Raw genomic sequence first — 21,143 nt, 5'->3', positions numbered from 1 at the left:
TACTAGACTTAGAGGACTTAAGTATGAATTCTGCCTAAGATGTTTACTAGCTGTGTGAACCCGGGCATTTCATTGAACCTCTGTCCGCTTCACTTTCTTCATCTGTCTCATAGGAAGTTGCAAGAGCAAATGAGATAATATATATGTGTGTGTGTGTGTGTATGTGTGTGTGTATGTACATATATATATAAATTACTTTGCAAGGTATAAAGTAATGCAAAATAATATAAAAATTTTAGGTATTGTGAATCTTCAGCTTATAGCTAACTATGCCTTGCCTAAAGAAAATGGACTGAAAGGCGCTAATCAAGAAATGTGGGATCAAAAAGGAGAGCCAGACATGTAGTAAAAAAGGAAAGATAGTAGTACAGGACTGGATCCAAGAAAATGTGAAAGAAAAAAACAGATTAGTTGTACTTAACTTTTTTGTGTATCTTGTACCTCTTTGAGAGTCTGTTGAAATCTATGAATCCCTTCTCAGAATAATGTATAAATGCTTAATACACAATACATGAAGTTACAAAGGAAACCAATCATGTTAAAAATACAGCTACTGACATTTTTTTAAACCAAGGTTGTAGAGCTCAGATTGAGAATACTTGAGAAGAGGAAGGCTTCTAATCCATTCAATATCTCCACAGCAGAGTTACTGTTGCTCTTATGCTATAAGAAATGAATGGGGTGGGAGGGTGGAAGAAATAATTTCAGAGAGACATGGAAAGTTTTATATGAACCGATGCAGAGTGAAGTTAGCAGTTCCAAAAGAACAATTCATGCTATAAAATCAACATAATATTAACGAACAGTTTTGAAAGACTTATCTTTGATCAACTTTGACCAACCCTAATTCCAGAGGACTGATAAGAGAAAAAATGCTATTGGCAGCATGACAGAGAGATAATGGGCTAATTTGCAGAATAAAAGTTCATTTTAAACATGACTATTATGGGAATGTGTTTTGCATTTCTGAATTTATGTAATAGGAGTTCTTTCCTTACCATTCTCCTTCCTTTACTTCTTTCCTTTCTTCTTTCTTCCCTTCTTTCTTTCTTTCTTCCCTTCTTTCTTTCTTTCTTTCCTTCCTTCCTTCCTTCCTTCCTTTCTTCTTTCTTCCCTTCTTTCTTTCTTTCTTTCCTTCCTTCCTTCCTTCCTTCCTTCCTTTCTTCCTTCCTTTCTTCTTTCTTTCTTTCCTTCTTTCTTTCCTCCTTTCTTTCTTTCCTTCTTTCTTTCTCTTTCTTTCTTTCTTTCTTTCTTTCTTTCTTTCTTTCTTTCTTTCTTCCTTCCTTCCTTCCTTCCTTCCTTTCTTTCTTTCTTTCTTTCTTCCTTCCTTCCTTCCTTTCTTCCTTTCTTTCTTTCTTTCTTTCTTTCTTCCTTCCTTCCTTCCTTCCTTCCTTCCTTCCTTCCTTCCTTCCTTCCTTCCTTTCTTTCTTTCTTTCTTTCTTCCTTTCTTCCTTTCTTTCTTCCTTCCTTCCTTCCTTCCTTCCTTCCTTCCTTCCTTCCTTCCTTCCTTCCTTCCTTCCTTCCTTTCTTTCTTTCTTTCTTTCTTTCTTCTTCTTTCTTTCTTTCTTTCTTTCTTTCTTTCTTTCTTTCTTTCTTTCTCTCCCATCATTGTACACACTGCTATCACTCCTACTCCTATCTTACATTCACATAACACTTCATTGTTACAAAGTAATTTCCATACATTCTTTCACATGAACTTCATCACACTGTAGTGTGATAGTTGAAGTACTGTCCACTCCCATTTTACAAATGAGAAAATAGGCTTTGAGGAATAGAGTGACTTGCCCAAAGATGTGTAACTTGTTAAAAGTAGAGTTAGGATTGAAAACCTGGTATTCTGGTTTTGTGCTAAGGCCCTTTCAATTGCCAGAATTTTAATGCTGCCAGACTTGAGTCTTCCTTTCTTACAGGATCAAAAATACGAAACTGAAAGGAACCTCACGTTACCTAGTCCAACCCTTTCATTTTAAAATGAAGCAAATGGGATTTAAGTTAAATACTTTTCCTAAGGTTGCACAGATAGCAGAGATTTTAACTCAGTTCTAGTGACTCCAATTTACATACATTTTTCTACTATGCCACTCTGCCTCCTAATAGCTTTCTGCTGCTGACTCCTAGTCTCTTATGACTGATTTCCAGTATTCTTGCATGCCATATTGTCTGCCCTTCTGTTTTATTACTGGCATATGTAGGAATTCCTCTACTTGTATGCACAACCTGCTGCATCCATGCCTTGGCACTGACAGTCAGTAAGAAATTCATCATATCATCTTTTACCAAATCATACCTGTCACCAGTTCAATATATTTTCTTTTCTAGTTTTAAACTCAATCTCTCTATTCAGTGATTTTTATGAGGATTTCCACTTAAACAAATATGTTTATGTGTATCTATTCATATGTATGTATTGTTGTTTCATCTATTAGTCATGTATGACTCTTCAAAACCCCATTTGGGATTTTCTTGGCAAAGATAACGGAGTGGCTTCTTTCATTCCCAAGCTCATTTAAAGATAAGGAAACTGAGACAGACAGGGTTAAGAGACTTGGTCAGAATCACAAATCTAGTAAGTATCTGAGTTCAGATTTGAACTCAGGTCCTCCTGACTCCATAGCTAACATTCTATCCACTGTGCCACCTAGCTGCTTTAGGTATACATACACACATATACACATACATATGCACATTATATATGTGTGTGTGTATATGTACATATACATATATATGTATGTATACATATATATACATATATATAAAATAAGCTGAACATGACTATAATGGATCTATTATTGCATTTGTTAATTCGATCAATCCTCTGTGTTAAGAAACAGTATTTTCATCATGTCTCTTCACTTCTCAAAAAGCTTGATTCTCCATTGTCCGCAGTATTGAGCCTTAACTCCTTACTCAAACATTTAAAGCCTACCATAATTAGTCTCTAACCTTACTTCCATAAGAAAACATTACAGACAAACTGATCAACTTGCTGCCCATGAAAACCAACTTTGTTTGCTTATCCCAGTTTCCTTAGCCTGAAATGGCCTCCTGATTCATAATCCATCTGTTGAAATTTTAGGATCATAGGATCATAGATTTACAGTTGAAAGGAACACCTCTGGGGCCATCTTATCCAAGCCCCTCATTTTACAGATGTGGAAACTGAGTACCACAGAGGTTAAGTAAGTTGTTCAAAGTTATACAGGCAGTAAGCATCAAAGTAGACCTGAACTTCTTCCCTCTGATTTCACTGCTCCCACTTGTTTTTACAAGAGGTAGTATAGTATAGTCGATAGCGTGCTGGATCTGGAATCAGGAAAACAAGTTCAAATCCTGGCTTTGATACTTACTGTTTGTATACAATGAACAATTCACTTATGTTTAGTTTCCTCCTTTGCAAAAATAGAAACTACCTCATAGATTGTTGTGAAGTGTAAATGGCATTACAACAAGGTTAGATATCATTATTCATGGCTGCCTTTTCTCTAAAACCTTCTTCAAATATTCTAACTAGTAATAATCTTTGTTGCTTCTGAACACGTATAGCACTCATAACATTTACAATACAATATTTTGTATTGCTATTTTTTGCATAAATATCTTCGTACCTCTATTTATATGAAGTCTTATTTTTTTATCCTCCCCTGGTACCTAGCATAGTGACCTGCATGTAGTAGGTGTCAAATAAATGTAAGTTGAAATATTCCTCAGCAAAAACGCAGAGAGTTTCTTTCTGATTCATTTGAATTGGCCTCAAGATTGTAATTAGATGTTCTGAGAGATAAAGGAGAGACTCTGCTATCTACTCGTCTCATCACTAAGGATTTAAGACTATGAGATCAAATGGGAAACGTATATAGTGAGACCTGAGGGGGTCACACACATATCACTCTTTCCCACTCATCCTGGGACTTAATTGAACTAACTGGCAGCATCCCTGAGATGAAGAATCTTCTCTCCCATGGGGGAAAATTAAATGGAAAGTTCTTCAGTGTCTTAATATTTCAGCACTGATCAGGGAGAGGTTTTAGAAACCAATCCAAATAGTATATGTTTCATTATACATTGTTTTATTGCTATTGTGCTCTGCTTTATTGTTTTTATTGATTCTATGCCAAGAATAAATACTATATGCATTTATAAAAAGGAAAGTGGAAGGGAGACAGGCTGCTACCTTCTCCATACCCCAAAACAAAATATAGGAAGCAAAATCGGAAACTTAAGTCTGAACGCATACCATTTATAAAACGAATCATCCAACCTGGATATCAGACACTAGAGAGTGAGCTTCAAAAGGTTCAGAAGTTCAGTTCTGATAAGCATCCCAAAGTTCAGATGATTATCTGGCACTCACAGAAACTTCTTTGGCATGAAAAGGTAAATCTCTCAAGATTAGTCTATCTTTAAAGAATTGCTGTACTTTCTGATTTCAATTGAAAATCCTACAAGAAAAACCTCCTCTAAATCTCTTTGATACTGTTCTTTTAGGTTAACAGTGGGTGCCACAGATTAGTGGACTAGAGATGATCAGAAAACCTGAGTTGTAGTTTCAAATTCTGAGAAGCCCTGTGCAAATCTCCCTCTCCTGTATCCACTCTCCCAACCCCCCAAAAACCTGCCTGGCTCTTGCTTCAGTCTCATCATCTGCAAAATGAAAGACTACAGAAATACTATCCTGTTTAATAATAGAATGAACAGACTTCTTCATGGAGAAGAAAGGAGAGCTATCTCTGGAAATGTAGGTGATGTAAAAACAAAAAGGTGAGAACAATTCCAAAAAATAGATCCAAGTAGAAGTGATCTTAGTGATCAACTCTAATGGTGTCAAACTCAAATAGAAATGAATCCCTGTATATTGACTGGAAAAATCACAAATTAATATTATCAATGGTAAATTATATATTTATTCTGTTAAATAGTTCCAATTGTATTTTAATCACTTGGGAGTTTTAGGTCATGAGTTCGATATAGCCAAAGAAATTTGATCTTCTCATTTCTTAGACAAAGAAACTGAGGTCCAAATATAGGAAGTGACTTAGCAAAAGTTATAGAGCTAATTTAAAGACAGGATCAGGTCTAGAACTCTGTTCTCCTGACTTCCAAGCACACAGAAAGGACAGATAAGGAATAGTAAGGGGAAAGAGTAGGCAACGGGCAATATAATATGGAGAAAGTGTATTAGTTTTTATTATTGTCTAGTAATGTGAAAACCTTCTCAACAAAGTGAATATTGATCAGAATGATGATTTTAGAGTGTACATTTTTAACTCAGAAAATTAAGGCCAGAATGACATTTTACACCTGTATAAACTCCACTGTATAAACATATATTTTTTAATAATCATATTATCCATTTATGGACATTGTTTGTATGGAAGATTTTCCTATACTCTGTTAATTTAACGTTCTGAGAGGTAAATGAAAGACTCTGCTTTCCAGTCTCCCTGTCACTGAGGAATTAAGACTACCAGATCAAATAAGAAAACTTTGTAGTGAGATTTGAGGGGGTCACACACATATCATACCTTCCTGCTCATCCTGGGTCTTGATTGAACTTGAACTGACTGCCAGCATCCCTGAGATGAAGAATCTTCTCTCTCATAAAAAGTTCTTCAATGTCCTTAATTTCTATTTTTCTTCTAACTTTACCTCTTATAAATTTGGTGGAAGGTCTATGTCCTTGTTTGAACTTATGTCCAAGAGCCCTCAATAGTCAGTTGTCCTCCCCAGCATTTTCTAGTGAGTAGGTCCAGGCAGTAGGGCGTGGTGAATGAGTTGCAACTGAGGGCCCCATATGCTCCAGTTCTAGGACCCTGCTACTACAATTTTGTTGGTGTGATTAATCCATCGACCTATATAGATGACAACAATCCCTCTATAAGTAAGTAAACATCCTCTAAGAGTTGCCATGCCTGAAAAGTATGCCATACTCCAACTTGCTGATGAGTTTGTCTGAATTTAACTTGCCTTGTCCTTAGACAACTGACACTGAGGCCATTGTGTGACTGTTATGACAGAAATATCTACTCATGTGGTAGGTAGATGATTGCTTCCAAAATAAACCTACTACATGTGAAAATTATTCAGGGTAAAAAAATACTAAGTCTTATTATGCTTAAAAACAGGTTCAGGCTTCAGGAGAAAAAATGAAAAAAGAAAAACTCTGAACAAAAATGTGGATCCTAAAAAGGCTTTTATAAACAAAATTATGTAAAATGACAGAAAATAATTCTTTACATATTATAATCTTGTACATTCTCTTAGCCCATAAAAATTTTAAGATATTCATAGTGACATGCATCTATTAATTTATAAAAGTTGAGAAAATATAGTTAAGCAGAATCACAGTCTTATACATTCCCCTAAGGAAACAAACCACTTAAACAGACTGTATAGGTAAACTAAGTCAGGTTATAGATTAAACACTGGGTTTCCATAACCCTACACTTACAAAACCATACATTTATGTTTTAAAGAAGATATAATGGGCTAATTGTCAAGAAGGTATCTAAATATCTTTAAGACTTGGCATTAGGGAAATTCTCTCACAAATAAAATCTTTTGGAGTTAGTTTCAAAAATACTACATTCATTTCTTCTCATTGTTCTTTTTTTTATGTCAGGAATGTCAAAAGTCTTCCTTTAACATAATTATTCAATGAGTAAGTTTTAGTCAGGTGAGGTTAATATTAACAGAAGACTGGCTTTCAGTTAGCCAAAAGTTGCAGGAAGAATGTCCTTGAGCCCCAAACAATAAACATTAATAAAAGGAAATTAAAGATGAAAAATTATTATCACACAACCAGTACTTAAAGACTGTCCCACTTAGTAGCACCTTCCAGAGTTTTTAACTCTGCTGACATAATCTTTGAGAGTCCTGAATCATCACTACTCCAGAGTGAGTGAAAGGATTTTTGGTGGGTTCCAAAGTTATTTAAAAAAAGAAGCATACATCCCTTGGAAAGAGTAACTAAACAAACTTTACAAAGTGGAAATAATGAAATATTACTGTGCTATAAGAAACAATGAAAATAAAGAATTCCAAGAAGATTTAAATGAGTCAATGAAGAGTAAAGTTTATTCAAAAAATTCTGAAGTCCTCTTTTTGACCACAACCTCCTATTATTCCACCTCTTCCTATGACTCCCTCCTCCTAAACTTAATTCTTCATCTTTACTATGGCTTTTAATCCCTCCACCCTTAAGTATATTTTTAGTCCATTAATTCTGTTGTCACTTTATTTTTCTGTATTCCTAATCTCATCACTAATAGTTAAGCTCTTCAACTCCAAACTCCCAACTCTCCTTGAATCCTTTATGGCTTTGCCTATCACCATATATCTCTTGCCAAATTCCATGCTTAAATCACACCTACCAATGGAGCTAGAGAAAGTTCCAATAACATGTTCACTAGATAAATTATAAATTCATGTCACAGACCTTCACTAAAGCAAGGCAATTATTTTATTCATCTTTAATTGATTTGCTATTTCATTCCTCTCGGGATCTATTTTCAACATTCTTTTGTAAAACTTTCCATACCTCGAAACCACAATACACTCTTCACTGTGGATTTTGCCTCTTAGTTTGTTGAGAAAATGGAGATAAATATCATGAGCTACCATGTCTTATCTTCCCTTCATCTTAAATTCCTTTAATATCACCTCCTAATTTTCTGCTACTTCTGATAATGAAGTGATCCTTCTTGTATCTTTAATGACCCTCTTGCATCCCTCTAATCTTTAATCTCAGTCAACCAAGAAATCCATCAATAAATATTTATCAAGCACCTGCTATGTGCCAGTTACTGTATTAAGTACTAAGAAGACAAAAAAGGGTGGGGGTGAGGGGGCAAAAGACAGTCCCTGCCTTCAAGAAATTTACAATCTAATGAGGCAATACGACATGCAAACAAATGTATACAAAGCAAATTATAAATAGAATAAATAGAAATAAATTAATATCCCTTCCACATGAAGATTGGGGGATAGGGGTAGGGTGCCCCTGTAATCTGGAAAATCCACATGAATTTTCTTTGGCCCTCCTTTAATACCAAAGAAGAAGCCTGATTTTTTTCTTTTTCTTTTATGGAGTTTTTACAGTACCTTATTGTAAAATTTGAGTTGATATTATACAATCATATACATATATTTGCGCATTTCTGAATTTCTAAACATTTTCTATTGGCCTTTGCATGCTGTCTGCAGTTTCTGCAAAATTTCCAAAAAAAATTCCAATTTATTTTCTTATGCCAACCAGCAACATAATGAAAATGTGATGAAGAAAGTCATAATGTGAAAGGTACAACTATAAACAGAGGGAAGGCAGTAGAATTAGGAGGGGATGGGGGAAGCTTCCTTTGGAAGGTAGGATTTTAGATGAGACTTAAAGGAAGCCAAAGAGGTCAGCCCAGAGGAGGGAGAGCATTCAAGGCATGGAGGACATGCAGAGAAAATGCCTGGAACTGAGAGATGAAATGTCTTATTTGTGGAATAGCCAGGAGATCAGTGTCGTTGGATTGAATATTGCGTGTAGGAGAGTAAGTTTAAGAAGAGTGGAGAGGTCAGAGTGGGACTAGGTTATGAAGGACATTGAATACCAACAAAGCATTTTACTAGTAGAGATGGGTGACATGATCAGACCTGTGCCTTTTTTGTATTTCCAAAACTTAGCATGGTGCCTTGAATAGGCACTCAATAGATGCTTGTTGACTTTATTTGACAAGGGCAAAAATAAGACAATATTGAATCAAAACTTTATTGATTTATCTTCACACATTAACCTTTTCTAGGCATAATTCATGCCTAAGCAATGGTTGTTTCTTGCTCCTGTAATGTCTTCCCTCTTCAAAGCTCAGCCTAAAACTGCATTCTACATGAGACCTTTCCTGATTACCCCCAGTGGAAAATAACCCTCTCCAAAATGCCTTGGAAATTTTATTTTGTTGTATTTATCTTGTCAATTCTTTTCATAGAATATAAGATTCTAGAGTACAGTGAAGTTTTAGCTCTGTTAGCTTTGTCTTTGCATCTCTAATACCCAGAACATAGCAGATGATTATCCAATACTTACTGGTTGGTTGATTTTCCAAGGTGACACAGTTAGTAATTAGTTGAACCAGAACTTGAACCCAGGTCTTTGGAATCCCAAGTCAATCTCTTTTCCACTGTCTCACCCTGCCTCAGTGTCTTCAAGTTTGGACATTTAGAAGAAAGGGTGAAAATAACGAAGAACCCATGGTATTTCTATACACAGTCTATGTAATGTTAAATCGATCAGAAGCAATCAATGGCTGATCTTAGAATCTGAAAAGCACCTCTGACTATAAAGGACAGGCAAGTTCCTACAGCCCAGGATTCAGTCTTATGATGTTATGGAAGTGTTATGCATGACTACACATGTATAACCTATATTGAATTGCTTGTCTTCTCAGTGGAGGCAAATGAGGAAGTTAGGAAGGGAGAGAATTTGAAACTCAAAGTTTTGTAAATTAATGTTAAAAATTCTTTTCGCATGCAACTGGGGAATAAAACATACAGACAATGGAGTATAGAAATCTGTTTTGTCCTACAAGAAAATAGAGGGGAATGATGAGAAGAGGTGATTTGCCCAGAATCATACAATTAGTAAGTGACTGAACCAGGGTTCAAACTCCCTCCATCCTATTCTGCTCCCCATTTATTCTACTCTTTCTTTTGACCCTATCCTCTTCAAAAGTGTTTACTATTAATGACCCCCTTTTCCCATTTGCACTCCCTTCTATCATCCCCCAACCCTTAATTATTCCTTCCCTCCTAACTTCCCATAATGTAGGATATATTTTCATGTCAAATTGAGTGTGCATGTTATTCCCTCCTTAAGGCAAATTCGATGAGAGTAAGGTTCACTCTTTCCCTCTCACCTCCTCCCTGCTTCTCTTCATTGAAAGTTTTTTCTTGCCTCTTTTATGTGAGAGATAATTTACTCCATTCCATTTCTCCTTTTCTCCTTCTCCCAATATATTCCTTTCTCACCCCTTAAATTAACTTTTAGATATCATCCTATATGTGTGTATGTGTGTATAATCCCTCCAACTCCTCTAATATTGAGAAAAGCCTCAAGAGTTACAGATATTATTTTTTCATGTAGTAATGTAAACATTTTGACTTTAGTAAGTCCTTTATGATTTCTCTTTCCTGTTTACTTTTACATGCTTCTCTTGATTCTTGTGTTTGAAAGTCAAATTTTCTATTCAGCTCCATTCAAATTTTCAAGAATGCTAGAAAGTGCTCTGTTTCACTGAATGACCATTTTTCCCCTGAAGCATTATACCCCATTTTGCTGGGTAGGTGATCCTTGGTTTTAATCCTAGTTCTTTTGACTTCTGGAATATCATATCCCAAGCTCTTCGATCCCTTAATGTAGAAGCTGCTAGATTTTGCATTATCCTGATTGTGCTTGCACAGTACTTGAATTATTTCTTTCTGTCTTCTTCCAATAGTTTCTCCTTCACCTGGGAGCTGTGGAATTTGGCTACAATATTCCTAGGAGCTTTCCTTTTGGTATCTCTTTCAGGAGGTGATCAGTAGATTCTTTCAATATACATTTACCCTCTGGTTCTACAATATCAGGGTGGTTTTTCTCAATGATTTCTTGAAAGATCATGTCTAGGCTCTATTTTTGATCATGGCTTTCAGGTAGTCCAATTATTTTTAAATTGCCTCTCCTGGATCTATTTTCCAGGTCAACTCTTTTTCCAATTAGATATTTGACGTTGTCTACTATTTTTCATTCCTTTGATTTTGTTTTATAATATCTCACTTTTTCACAAAGTTCTTAGCTTCCATCTGCTCCATTCTAATCTTTAAGGAATTATTTTCTTCAATGAGCTTTTGGATCTCCTTTTCCATCTGACCAACTCTGCTTTTTAAAGAATTCCTTTTTCATTGTCTTTTTGGATCTCTTTTGCCATTTGTGTTAGTCTATTTTTTAAGGTGTTATTTTCTTCAACTTTTTGGGAGTGTCCTTTAGAAAGAGCTGACTCATTTTTCATGATTTTCTTGCATCACTGTCATTTCTCTTCCCAGTTTTTCCTCCACCTCTCTTACTTGATTTTCAAAATCCTTTTTGAGCTCTTCCATGGCCTTAGACCAATTCATATTTTTCTTGGAGGCTTTGGATGCAGGAAACTTGACTTTGTTATCTTCTTCTGTTTGTATATATTTGGTCCCTCCTTGTCACCAAAGTAAGACTCTATAGTCTGTTTCTTTTTCTGGTTTTTGCCCATTTCCTTAGCCATTTACTTGACTTTTGAGCTCTGTCAAGGTGGTTCTCTGCTTCTAGTGTTGGTGGAGGGGTGTAATGTCAGTCACTTGATCCCCCCTCAGTCTGTGGGTCTAGAGCTCCAGAAATATCTACCACTGCTGCCCCTGCTGCTGCTTTGACTGCCTTGGGTTTCTCCACCTTTTCTGCTGCCCTGGGGCTGGGGCCAGACCATTCTACTCTCTCACACAGGTTCAACAGATTTTTTCCACTGACCTTCCAATATGTCCTCAAAGTTTTGGGGTTGTAAAGTCTGGAAACTGCTACAAGTGCCAGAGATGATGCCCACACAGAGAGAGACCTACTGAGGTCCTGTCTGTGCCCATGCGGTCCACACTGGACTGAAATTAACTCCCAGAACAGCATGACCTTCCAGGATCTTTGGCTGGAGGTTTGCTTTACTCTCTCATTCTGTGGGTTCTGCAGTTACAGAATTTGTTTATAGTAATTTTTTACAAGTATTTGGCTAGGCTTATGGGGAGAGCTCTTAAAGTCCCTGCTTCTACTAGTTCCTTGGCTCTTCCTCCAGTTTTAGTTTTTATGGTATGCTATAGCATCCAAAGAATTGAGTTATCATCCAGGTGAAAGAGGGATGTGAGTATAATGAAATATTATAAAGCAAGTTTCACAGAGGAGAACCTGTTTGTCAAAGAAATGAATAAGGGAAAAACGATGGGCTTGTTACTTTGGGTTAATGAAAGTATTCTGACGGACAAGCTATTTGTTTCAACCAGTAGGCTCTACTTGTAACCTCATGACATTAAAAGAAATTGGTAAGGAACCTAAAGAATTTGAGTAGATTCCTCCTTGCAACATATTTATGGAAGGGTGTGAACAAGAATCATTCAGAAAGAGTAAGCATGGATACGTTGTTATCTGAATTGTTGGAAGACCTTTCCATGACCATCTGAATAATATTTAGTTTTAATTCATTCAGAATCTGTTATTCAGTGAGTCTGTGATCTTAAATATCAAACAAGGCACAGAATAAGCAGCTTCTTGTTAAAAATGTCTGTCATTGTGATAGAGGAGATATAGGACAGAGGTCAAGTTGTTGTGGGATACACTATCAATAGGATAGTCCTTCACATACTCTTGTTTGGAGATTATATGATGTAGATTGCAACAAGATGTGGAACATTGTTCGCTTCCAGGAACAAATCTGTATTCATTCAAAGAAGCTAGACCTGGTCTTCTACATATGGAAGACCAAGTGGATGAAGAGTATCTCTTTCCCAGAATAAAACACGTATTTGGATCAATAGCCTTGTCAATCAATGTAGCTCTAGAACAGATTGTATAGATGGACAACAAGCTGGACCCAGAGTTGAAGAAGAGGAGCATGGTGGGCTCAATTGCCTTTAAGAAACTGAAGAGTTCCTTTAATGAACCTGAGCCTCTTGTGAAAGCAAATGCTCATCTTTTTTATTTAATTATTTTTTTCATATGTTTATTTTCTCTCCTTGCAACTTCTTCCTTCCCTAGTGCACATGTTGGGGGAAAAAAGGAAATTAAAACTTGTGCATTAAGTATTCAGAATTAAGCAAAATAAATTTACATATTGTTCATGTCTAAAAATTCATGTCTTGCACATATATATTCATCATCTCTCTGAGGAGATGGATAACATTTTTCCTTATCATTACTGCTCTGGAATCATGTTTGATCATCAAATCTATCAAAGAACTCTTAAGTCTTTCAAAATTATTTATTTTTACAATGGTTTGTTGTTATCCTAGTTCTGTTTATTCTACATCCATTCATATAAATCTTTACAGGTTTCTCTGAAACCATTCTCCTCCATGATTTACCATAATAGAGCATGTTTCAGTTACATTCATACAACATGATTGCTTGGTCATTTGCCAATTTGAAGGCATCCCCATAGTTTTCAGGGGGTTTTTGCTACCACAAAAAGAGCAAATATAAATTGTGTGTGTGTATGTGTGTATGTGTGTGTGTGTGTAGAACCCTTTCCTCATTCTTTATCTCTTTCAGGTGTAGGACTAATAGTTGTTCTGAGAAATCAAAGGCCATGAAAATTTGTGAGTATAGTTCCAAAATGCATTTCAGATTGGTCAGACCAACACACAATTCCACCAAAACTTAAGTGTCTGTTTCCCTTTGCCCTTCCAATATTTGTTTTTTTCATCTGTTTTGTCAATTTTATTAATCTACTAAATGTGACATGGTAGCTTGGAATTTCTTTAACTTGCTTTTCTCTAACTATTAATGATTCGGAAATTTATTTTCGTAAATCTACGGATAAATTGTATTTCTTTCTTTTGAAAATTACCTTTTCATATCTTTGGTCATTTATCAATTGGGGAATGGCTCTTATTCTTATAAATTTGAATCAGTCCCTTATATAGATTGGAAATAAGACCTTTATCAAAAAAATTTCCTGCAAAGATGTTTTCCTCAGTTAGTTCATTCCCTTTCATCTTAGTTTCATTGATTTATTTGTGCCAAAACTTTTAAATTTTACATAGTCAAAATTGTCTCCTATGATCCACTCTGTCCTTTTGTAATGGCAATCAAATTATGATCTATTGCTGTTTTTGCTTTACTAAAAGTACCTCTGATTAAATAATGTAAATGAGGAGGATCTTTCCCATCCATTGATGGCCTGCCCATTTTGGGAAGCTTGATTAGGAGAGTTGTTTTGTAGGAGAGTCCCAAATACCTTCTGTTTTTGTTTTCTTTCTATTGGGGCATTGGGTCAGAGGGTCTAAAAGTGTATAAATACTCTAAGGGTGAGGTTTTACTTTGGGGTTTACTGACTGGAAGTGTTTCTTTGGGCAGGGAGTCTCTGTGAAGCCACTAGGGAACCACTCACCCTGGCTAAAATCCAGAAGTTAATGCTTCCCTCTCTGGTAACTATATATGTATACAGTGGTCAGACATTTTGGAAGCATGTCAGTTGATTTTTGATTTCTCTGTATTTTCTCTGAAATTTTGATTTTGATTGTCTCTGATACCTGTGCTGGGTTAAAGTGATTGTTAACCCCTTGAAAGTTGCTCTCCTTTCATGAGTACAGATTTAGGAACCTGTGGTAGCAGGTCCACCTGTGTATGTTGGGGTGCTTACTGATACACCTCTGTTCATGGATTCATCTCCTAATCATAGACCTGAAACATAATTTCTTTCTTGCTCTCCTAATTTGTTTATAATGTGACATATTTAGGTCTTGTATACATTTGGAGCTTTTCTTGGTATATGGTATGAGATGTTAATCTAAACCTGATTTTTTCCAGGCTTTTGTCCAATTTTTCTAGGAGGCTTTGTCAATCCTTGTTCCAGTAGCTAAGATCTTTAGGCTTATCAAACACTAGACTTATTCAGGTTGATAGCTTCTGTATGTGCTGTACCTAATTGGTTACACCTTGCAACTTCTTTTATTTTTTTTCCAAATAGCAACACATAATTTTAATGATTACCACTTTGAGGTATAGACTGACATCTAATACTGTTAGGCTTCCATGTTCCTATTTTCTTTTATTATTTCCCTTGAGATGCTTGACCTTTCATTCTTCCCAATGAATTTCATAATTATTTTTCCAGTTGAATACATGGTTTTGATAGTTTCGTTGGCATGGCAATGAATAAGTTAATTAATTTGGCTCATCTTTTTAACATAAATATTCTACCAGTGTTGTGGTATGTTAATGAAATATGAAATACAAAAGTCTCAGAAGGAAGTCATAATATTCAAAAATAGGGAAAAAGATGGTCTGGCCCTTTCATACCTTGAATAAACCAAATCTGAAAATTCTGGATATCACATTTTAGGAAGGATATTAATAAGCTAGTACATATCTTGGGCAAAGCAACCAGGATACTGTTCCTGAGACTGCTATTTAAGGATTATTTAAAGGAAATCTGCTTTTTTTAAGCTCAAAGATGAAAAAAGTTAAAATGGATGTGATAGGTACCTTGAAGTTTTTGAAGGGCTTTCAAGTGGAAGAGAGATTAAATTTTTTTTCTGCTTGAACATAGGACAGATATGTCATAGGATAGATACAGGAGCAAACACAGGTTATAGAGACAAATTTAGATTTGATGTAAAGAAAAACATTCTAAAAATCATAGTTATCCAAAAGTAAAATGAGCTTAAGGAGGTATAGTTTCCTTTCGCTTGAGGTTTTTAAGCCAAAGTTGAACAGCTTGTACCTTGTTAATTCAGGCATGAATGGACCTAGGTGCTTCTCTCTCTCTCTCTCTCTTTCTCTCTCTCTCTCTCTCTCTCTCTCTCTCTCTCTCTCTCTCTCTCTCTCTCTCTCTCTCTCTCTCTCTCTCCTCATATACTTATAACATGTATATGTTATACACCACACATGCACACTTTTATTCTCTCCAAACATATACTCTTAAGTATCTAATCATTTATTCACACACACACACAGAGACAAAAGTAAAAGAGTAAAAGTATGTATGCATACACACATATATGTATATATAATATGTGCATATGCATGGATATACATTTATATGCACACTCATATATACTTATACAAGCACACACATATACATTTAATGTTAGCTCAGAAAAGTCACTTCCTCCCTCTGAGTCACAGTTTTCTCACATGTAAAATGTAAAGAGTGTGTGCTCTTCATTTATATGTGGGTAGATACATATACATATAAAATAGCTACCTAGCACTTAGACAGTGTTAGAAGTTTTACAAATCTCTTTACAAATATTAACTTGCTTTTATCCTCCCTTTTATCCTCAACAACCCTTTGATATAGGTGCTATTATCATCCTCAATTTGCAGATGAGGAAACTGAGTCTGAGGGGTAAGTGACTTGTCAAGATCACAGAGCTATTAAATATCTCAGGCTGTATTTGAAGTCAGGTCTTTCTGACTCCAGGTCTAGCACTATTTAATGAGCCACCTAGTTTCTCTCTCTCTCTCTCTCTCTCTCTCTCTCTCTCTCTCTCTCTCTCTCTCTCTCTCTCTCTGTGTCTCTCACTCTTCTGTCTCTCTCTCCCTCATATATGCATATGTATGAAATGTATGGAAATTATATATCTATATCTATATATGTATATATATATGTGTGTGTGTGTACATGTTTGTGTACACACATACATTATACAATGCATAGAAATATATGCATGTGTGGACAGACAGACAAATATACACACATATAAATGAAGAGAGAATAAAATGGTTTAGATCAATATACACACATATAAATGAAGGGAGAGAGAATAAAATGGCTTAAAAATGCTTCTGGGCATTATCCTGTTGGAATTCCATAACCTAAGCCTGCCTCCATATTTCACAAACCAGTTGTTGCTCTACACTGCTACATACTTGATTATTACTAGATGATCTTTATTAGACCTCCTTTCCTATCTACAATGATTTGACTAAAGTCACCTTTTTCTTTTATAGCTCTGTTCCCTGGCATAACTAGCTTGAACCTGGCAGTTTACAATCCAAAGAACTGTCATGAGCAGAATTTGAAAAAAAGTTGCTAATGCTAAGACAAGGACATATTTGGAAGCCTAACAGAGGGCAGGCAGCCTAGCACTTTTTTTGAATGCATTCTTCTATGAAGGCTTTTGGATTTAAATTACCACATACGTTATTAGCTCCTTAATCCTCACACCACCACAGTGAGTTAGACAGATGCCAGACAGAAATTTTCCAAGAGAATACCAAAATAGATTCTTAAAGTTATGAGACTCTGGCTGCATCTACCCAGCAGAAAGTTAAGTGGAGATTTGGCGGGGGATGTTAGCTGGCTAACTTAATCAATGTAGACAGTTAAATTGGATAAAATTCTGGTCCAGCAATAAAATAGTCAAATCTTCACTTCAATTCCCACTATGAAGCACAGTTATTGAGTTGTTTGAGTATTTGAATAAGAGAATGCCAAAAGCTCCACCAACTGTTCACTGACACACCGACTCATTTAGCCAGTCCGAACTTGCAAAGCACTTAATGCAGTCATGTTTATGGCATGCCCCACCAATGTTTGGGGAATTAGAATGAACTTCATAAACATTGATTAAGTGCTAAATGTATACAGATCACTTCGCAAAGAAGATAGAAAGATAATCATAGAATTTTGAAATTGGAGGGAACCTTAGAGATCATACAATCCCAGTCCTTCATTTTGCAGAGGAGAAAGCAGAGCCCCAGAGCGGGAAATATTTAGCCCAGGAACACATGCCTCATCAGTGACATAGCTGAAACACGAACTCTTCTGACTTTTAGATCTTTCTAAGACACTTTTTTATTCTGCGTAATTTTGCCTGTATCACCTTGGAGTTGGTGTATCTATCAGTGTGTGTGTGTGTGTGTGTGTGTGTGTGTGTGTGTGTGTGTGTGTGTGTGTGTGTACCAGTGTTTGAGGTGGGGAAGATGGAGAGAAAAGAGGTATATGTTAGTAATTTTCCTGCTTAACCTTGATAGTGTGGAAATAATTGGAAATAATTGAAAGTGTGGAAATAAATGGAAATAATCAATAGGGAATGGGAGGAGTGTGTTAGGAACCTATATACTTAGTCATCCTTGGCGATATTATCTGATACCAAGTTATCCCGTGGCTATCTAAAATGGGGACAAGGCAGCAGAATAACCCATACCTCCCTTCCTTTGTTCTAGCCAGGACTATAGGTCCCAGGAAAGAATAGCCTTCATTATAAATAGGGCAGGATGCCTTTGATTTGAAACTGATTGTTTTCTTAAAAAAGGGTTACTCCACTGACTTTCAAATACAGCAGAGTATAGAAGGTATGGTGTTACTTCATTCTCTTGAGAGGGCTCAGGTAAAATCTAGGAACATGTCATTTATCTACAACAGAAATATTAGTCAAGATTTTAAGATACACATGTTCTGGGATCTTTCTCTTGAATTTATTCTCTCTTCCAACCCAATTGACTTAGAGGAATAGAAGTTCCTTGGGTTAACTCTCTCTTTGTTTTCTACCTAGTTATTAGAAAAATGGAAGTTTATATATCTTTCTCTCTCTTTTCTGCCTCCAACCTCACTTCCTTTCAGTCAAAGAGGAGAACACTGGGTAGACTTATATCCGTATACCCTCCTCTTCTCCACCCTCTGGCATTGCAGATCCCAGTGGTACTACTATAATTATAACTTAATTTTCTATTATTATCCTCCTTTTAGTAATATTCACATGATAAATATTTTTGGTTAGTTGTTAAGACTGCTATTTTCATGAAATAGGAGGTTTTTTTATATCTTTGTACTAAGTTAGAAATTCCTCCTAAAAGTTCATGTGTTTCATGGTCCCCAGAAATAGCTCTCTTAAGAAAAAGTGCATCCTGATTTTATGGAGTTCAATTTTCCTGGCACCCTATTGATTAACGCCTAGAAGATCCTGAGAGTACCATCCCCCAACTTGTTTTTAGTGTGGCAGACTCAAAAAATATTCATGCATATGGTTAAGAAAATATGATTCAGGATTTTAAAATAAGATATATGGGACAGTTCAATGAACTGAAGCTGCTTAGCTGGAAAAGAGAAGACTAAGAGATCATTTTTCTCACACAGGGTTCTTCATCAATATCAGTATTAACATCTTTGAATATTCAGGTGAGTGAAATGTATCCAGCTTGAGAGTAGGAAATATTTTGCTCCTGACTATCACTCAAACATGGTTCAATGCTTTGCACATAGAGGCATTTAATAAATGCTTATTTAATTGAATTGAATTAAATCAAAGACAGAAATAACCACAATGAGTGAAGTAAAGATATTAAGAGAAAGTATGGTTGCTACAACCAGAAACCAAATATAGATTTTGGAAATAAAGGTTTATGGAATCAAAAGATGGAAAGGACCTTAGAAAGCAAACAATCTAATCCCACATTTTCTATAGATGAGGAAGCCAAGCCTTGGAGATCAAGTGACCTTCCCATTATGACAAGAGAGAAAATTGCAGAGCACGAATTTAAACCCAGATCCTCTGAATACAAAATTGTATGCTATTTGTACTACAGAATCCTACTTCCAGGGCTGGGATCACAATTTTTTCATGATCAACTTGGGAAATTAGCCTCCATTAGCCTCCAATCTTCACTCAGGTATTATGGTAAAAAAACAACACAAAATTGTATACAAGGGTGTGGTGGCTCCTAGGTACAGGATATTTTTACAAACTTATTAGCATTGAGGACATGATGAAGGAAATTAACTCTTTCTCTCTTTTGGCATTATCCTCCCTACCTCCATGCGCCCACTTTTTGTCTTTATTTCTGATAGCACCATTCACCTGGCCACCCATGTTACATTCCTCAGTTGATCTCTTTCTTTTATTATGTATGACATTCAAATCATTGCCTGTATGTACCCTATAACGTTAGGTTAGCAACCCAGGGGAAAAAAGCTATATAAGAAGCAGAAAAGGAAAGGTTGTGAATCTGAAGGGGTCTATTGTCTGAAAGAATCACTCTTCCTGATCTCCATGCCTGTGACGTTGGAAACATCCAAGAAAACTTCAAAAAAACCAGGTAGGAAGCCTGATATTTGGTGATTGCCCTGGGGAAACACATTTCACCACAGTTAAGCTCTAAGACATTAGAAGCTTAAGGTAGGTTAGGTAGTTTTTGCTTATTTTTGTTTGCTTTGCTTTTTTGTTGTTTGTCTGTTTGCTTCCCCAGAGACAGCCAAAATCTGTAAGGAATGAAGAAGAAAAGGCAGACTTTGATTCAGGGAGCGGCAAGGGATAGATTAGGGTGTGAAGGCACAAGAAGCCAACATAGGGTTCTATAGTTGGGAAGTCTAGGGTTGGTATCAGAGTGCTGAACATTCAAAGAGGATAGACATGAAAAGGGAAAGAAGGATATAATATAGAAAGGGAAACACCTACCTTAACTTTCACCTACTTTAGAACTTGAGAGTCAGCCCAGCTCCTTAGACAATGCCCCTCTGTTGTCCTGAACTTTAAGGTAAAACTGAATAATAATTAGCTTATACTTTCTTCTTTGGTTGTCATCCTTCCTTCCTTCCTTCCTTCCTTCCTTCCTTCCTTCCTTCCTTCCTTCCTTCCTTCCTTCCTTCCTTCCTTCCTTCCTCTCTCTCTCTCTCTCTCTCTCTCTCTCTCTTTTTTCCTTTCTTTTTTTCTTTCTTCCTTCCTTTCCCCAGATTGTAAGAAAAGAGATTTGGACTCTCTACCCTATACCTTGGGTTGGAAAATCCTTCTACTTAGAGGTGATGTGGCATGGTGTAAGGCACATTATTTCCAGCTAAAAGGATTACACTAGAAGGATAACATGAGTTACAATGTAGAACTTTGTAGACTGTCAAAATGTCCAGACTTGAAATGAATAAGATTTGGATTCAAGTTTTGTCTCTGACACAAGTTTTATGGCAATACACAAAGTTATTTAATTTATATAAGCTTCGTTTTCTCATCTGTAAAGTGGCAATAATGATACCAATAGAACAGTTCTCATAACAGTATTAAGGTGAGACTCAAATGACATAATGTATATAAGGTAAAATTTAAAGACCAAATAAAATTATTTTGCTTTTATCATATCATAATTTCATAGAATTATGCATTTAAAACTGAAAAGACCCTCAGAGACCATGTATTACAACCTCTCATTTTACAACTAAAGAAACTGAGGCCAAGAAAGGTTACATAACTTGCCTGAGATGGCATTCACACCTAGGTCTTTCTCAATCCAAGTCCAGTATTGTATACATATCACCACATGAGTTGTACAGAGATATCTTTTGCTGTTATTGTTGTGGGATTTATTTTTTCTTGTTTATTTTTATCCATAAAAACAAAGGCAATTTGTGTCCTCCCGAGAACACAAAGGCATTTATTCCAGATTGGTAGCAAAATATTTC

Source organism: Notamacropus eugenii, chromosome 1 (assembly GCF_028372415.1).
Source record: "Notamacropus eugenii isolate mMacEug1 chromosome 1, mMacEug1.pri_v2, whole genome shotgun sequence".
Lineage (NCBI taxonomy): Eukaryota > Metazoa > Chordata > Mammalia > Diprotodontia > Macropodidae > Notamacropus > Notamacropus eugenii.
The sequence above is the reverse complement of the archived record's forward strand: the minus strand, read 5'-3'. Positions refer to the sequence as shown.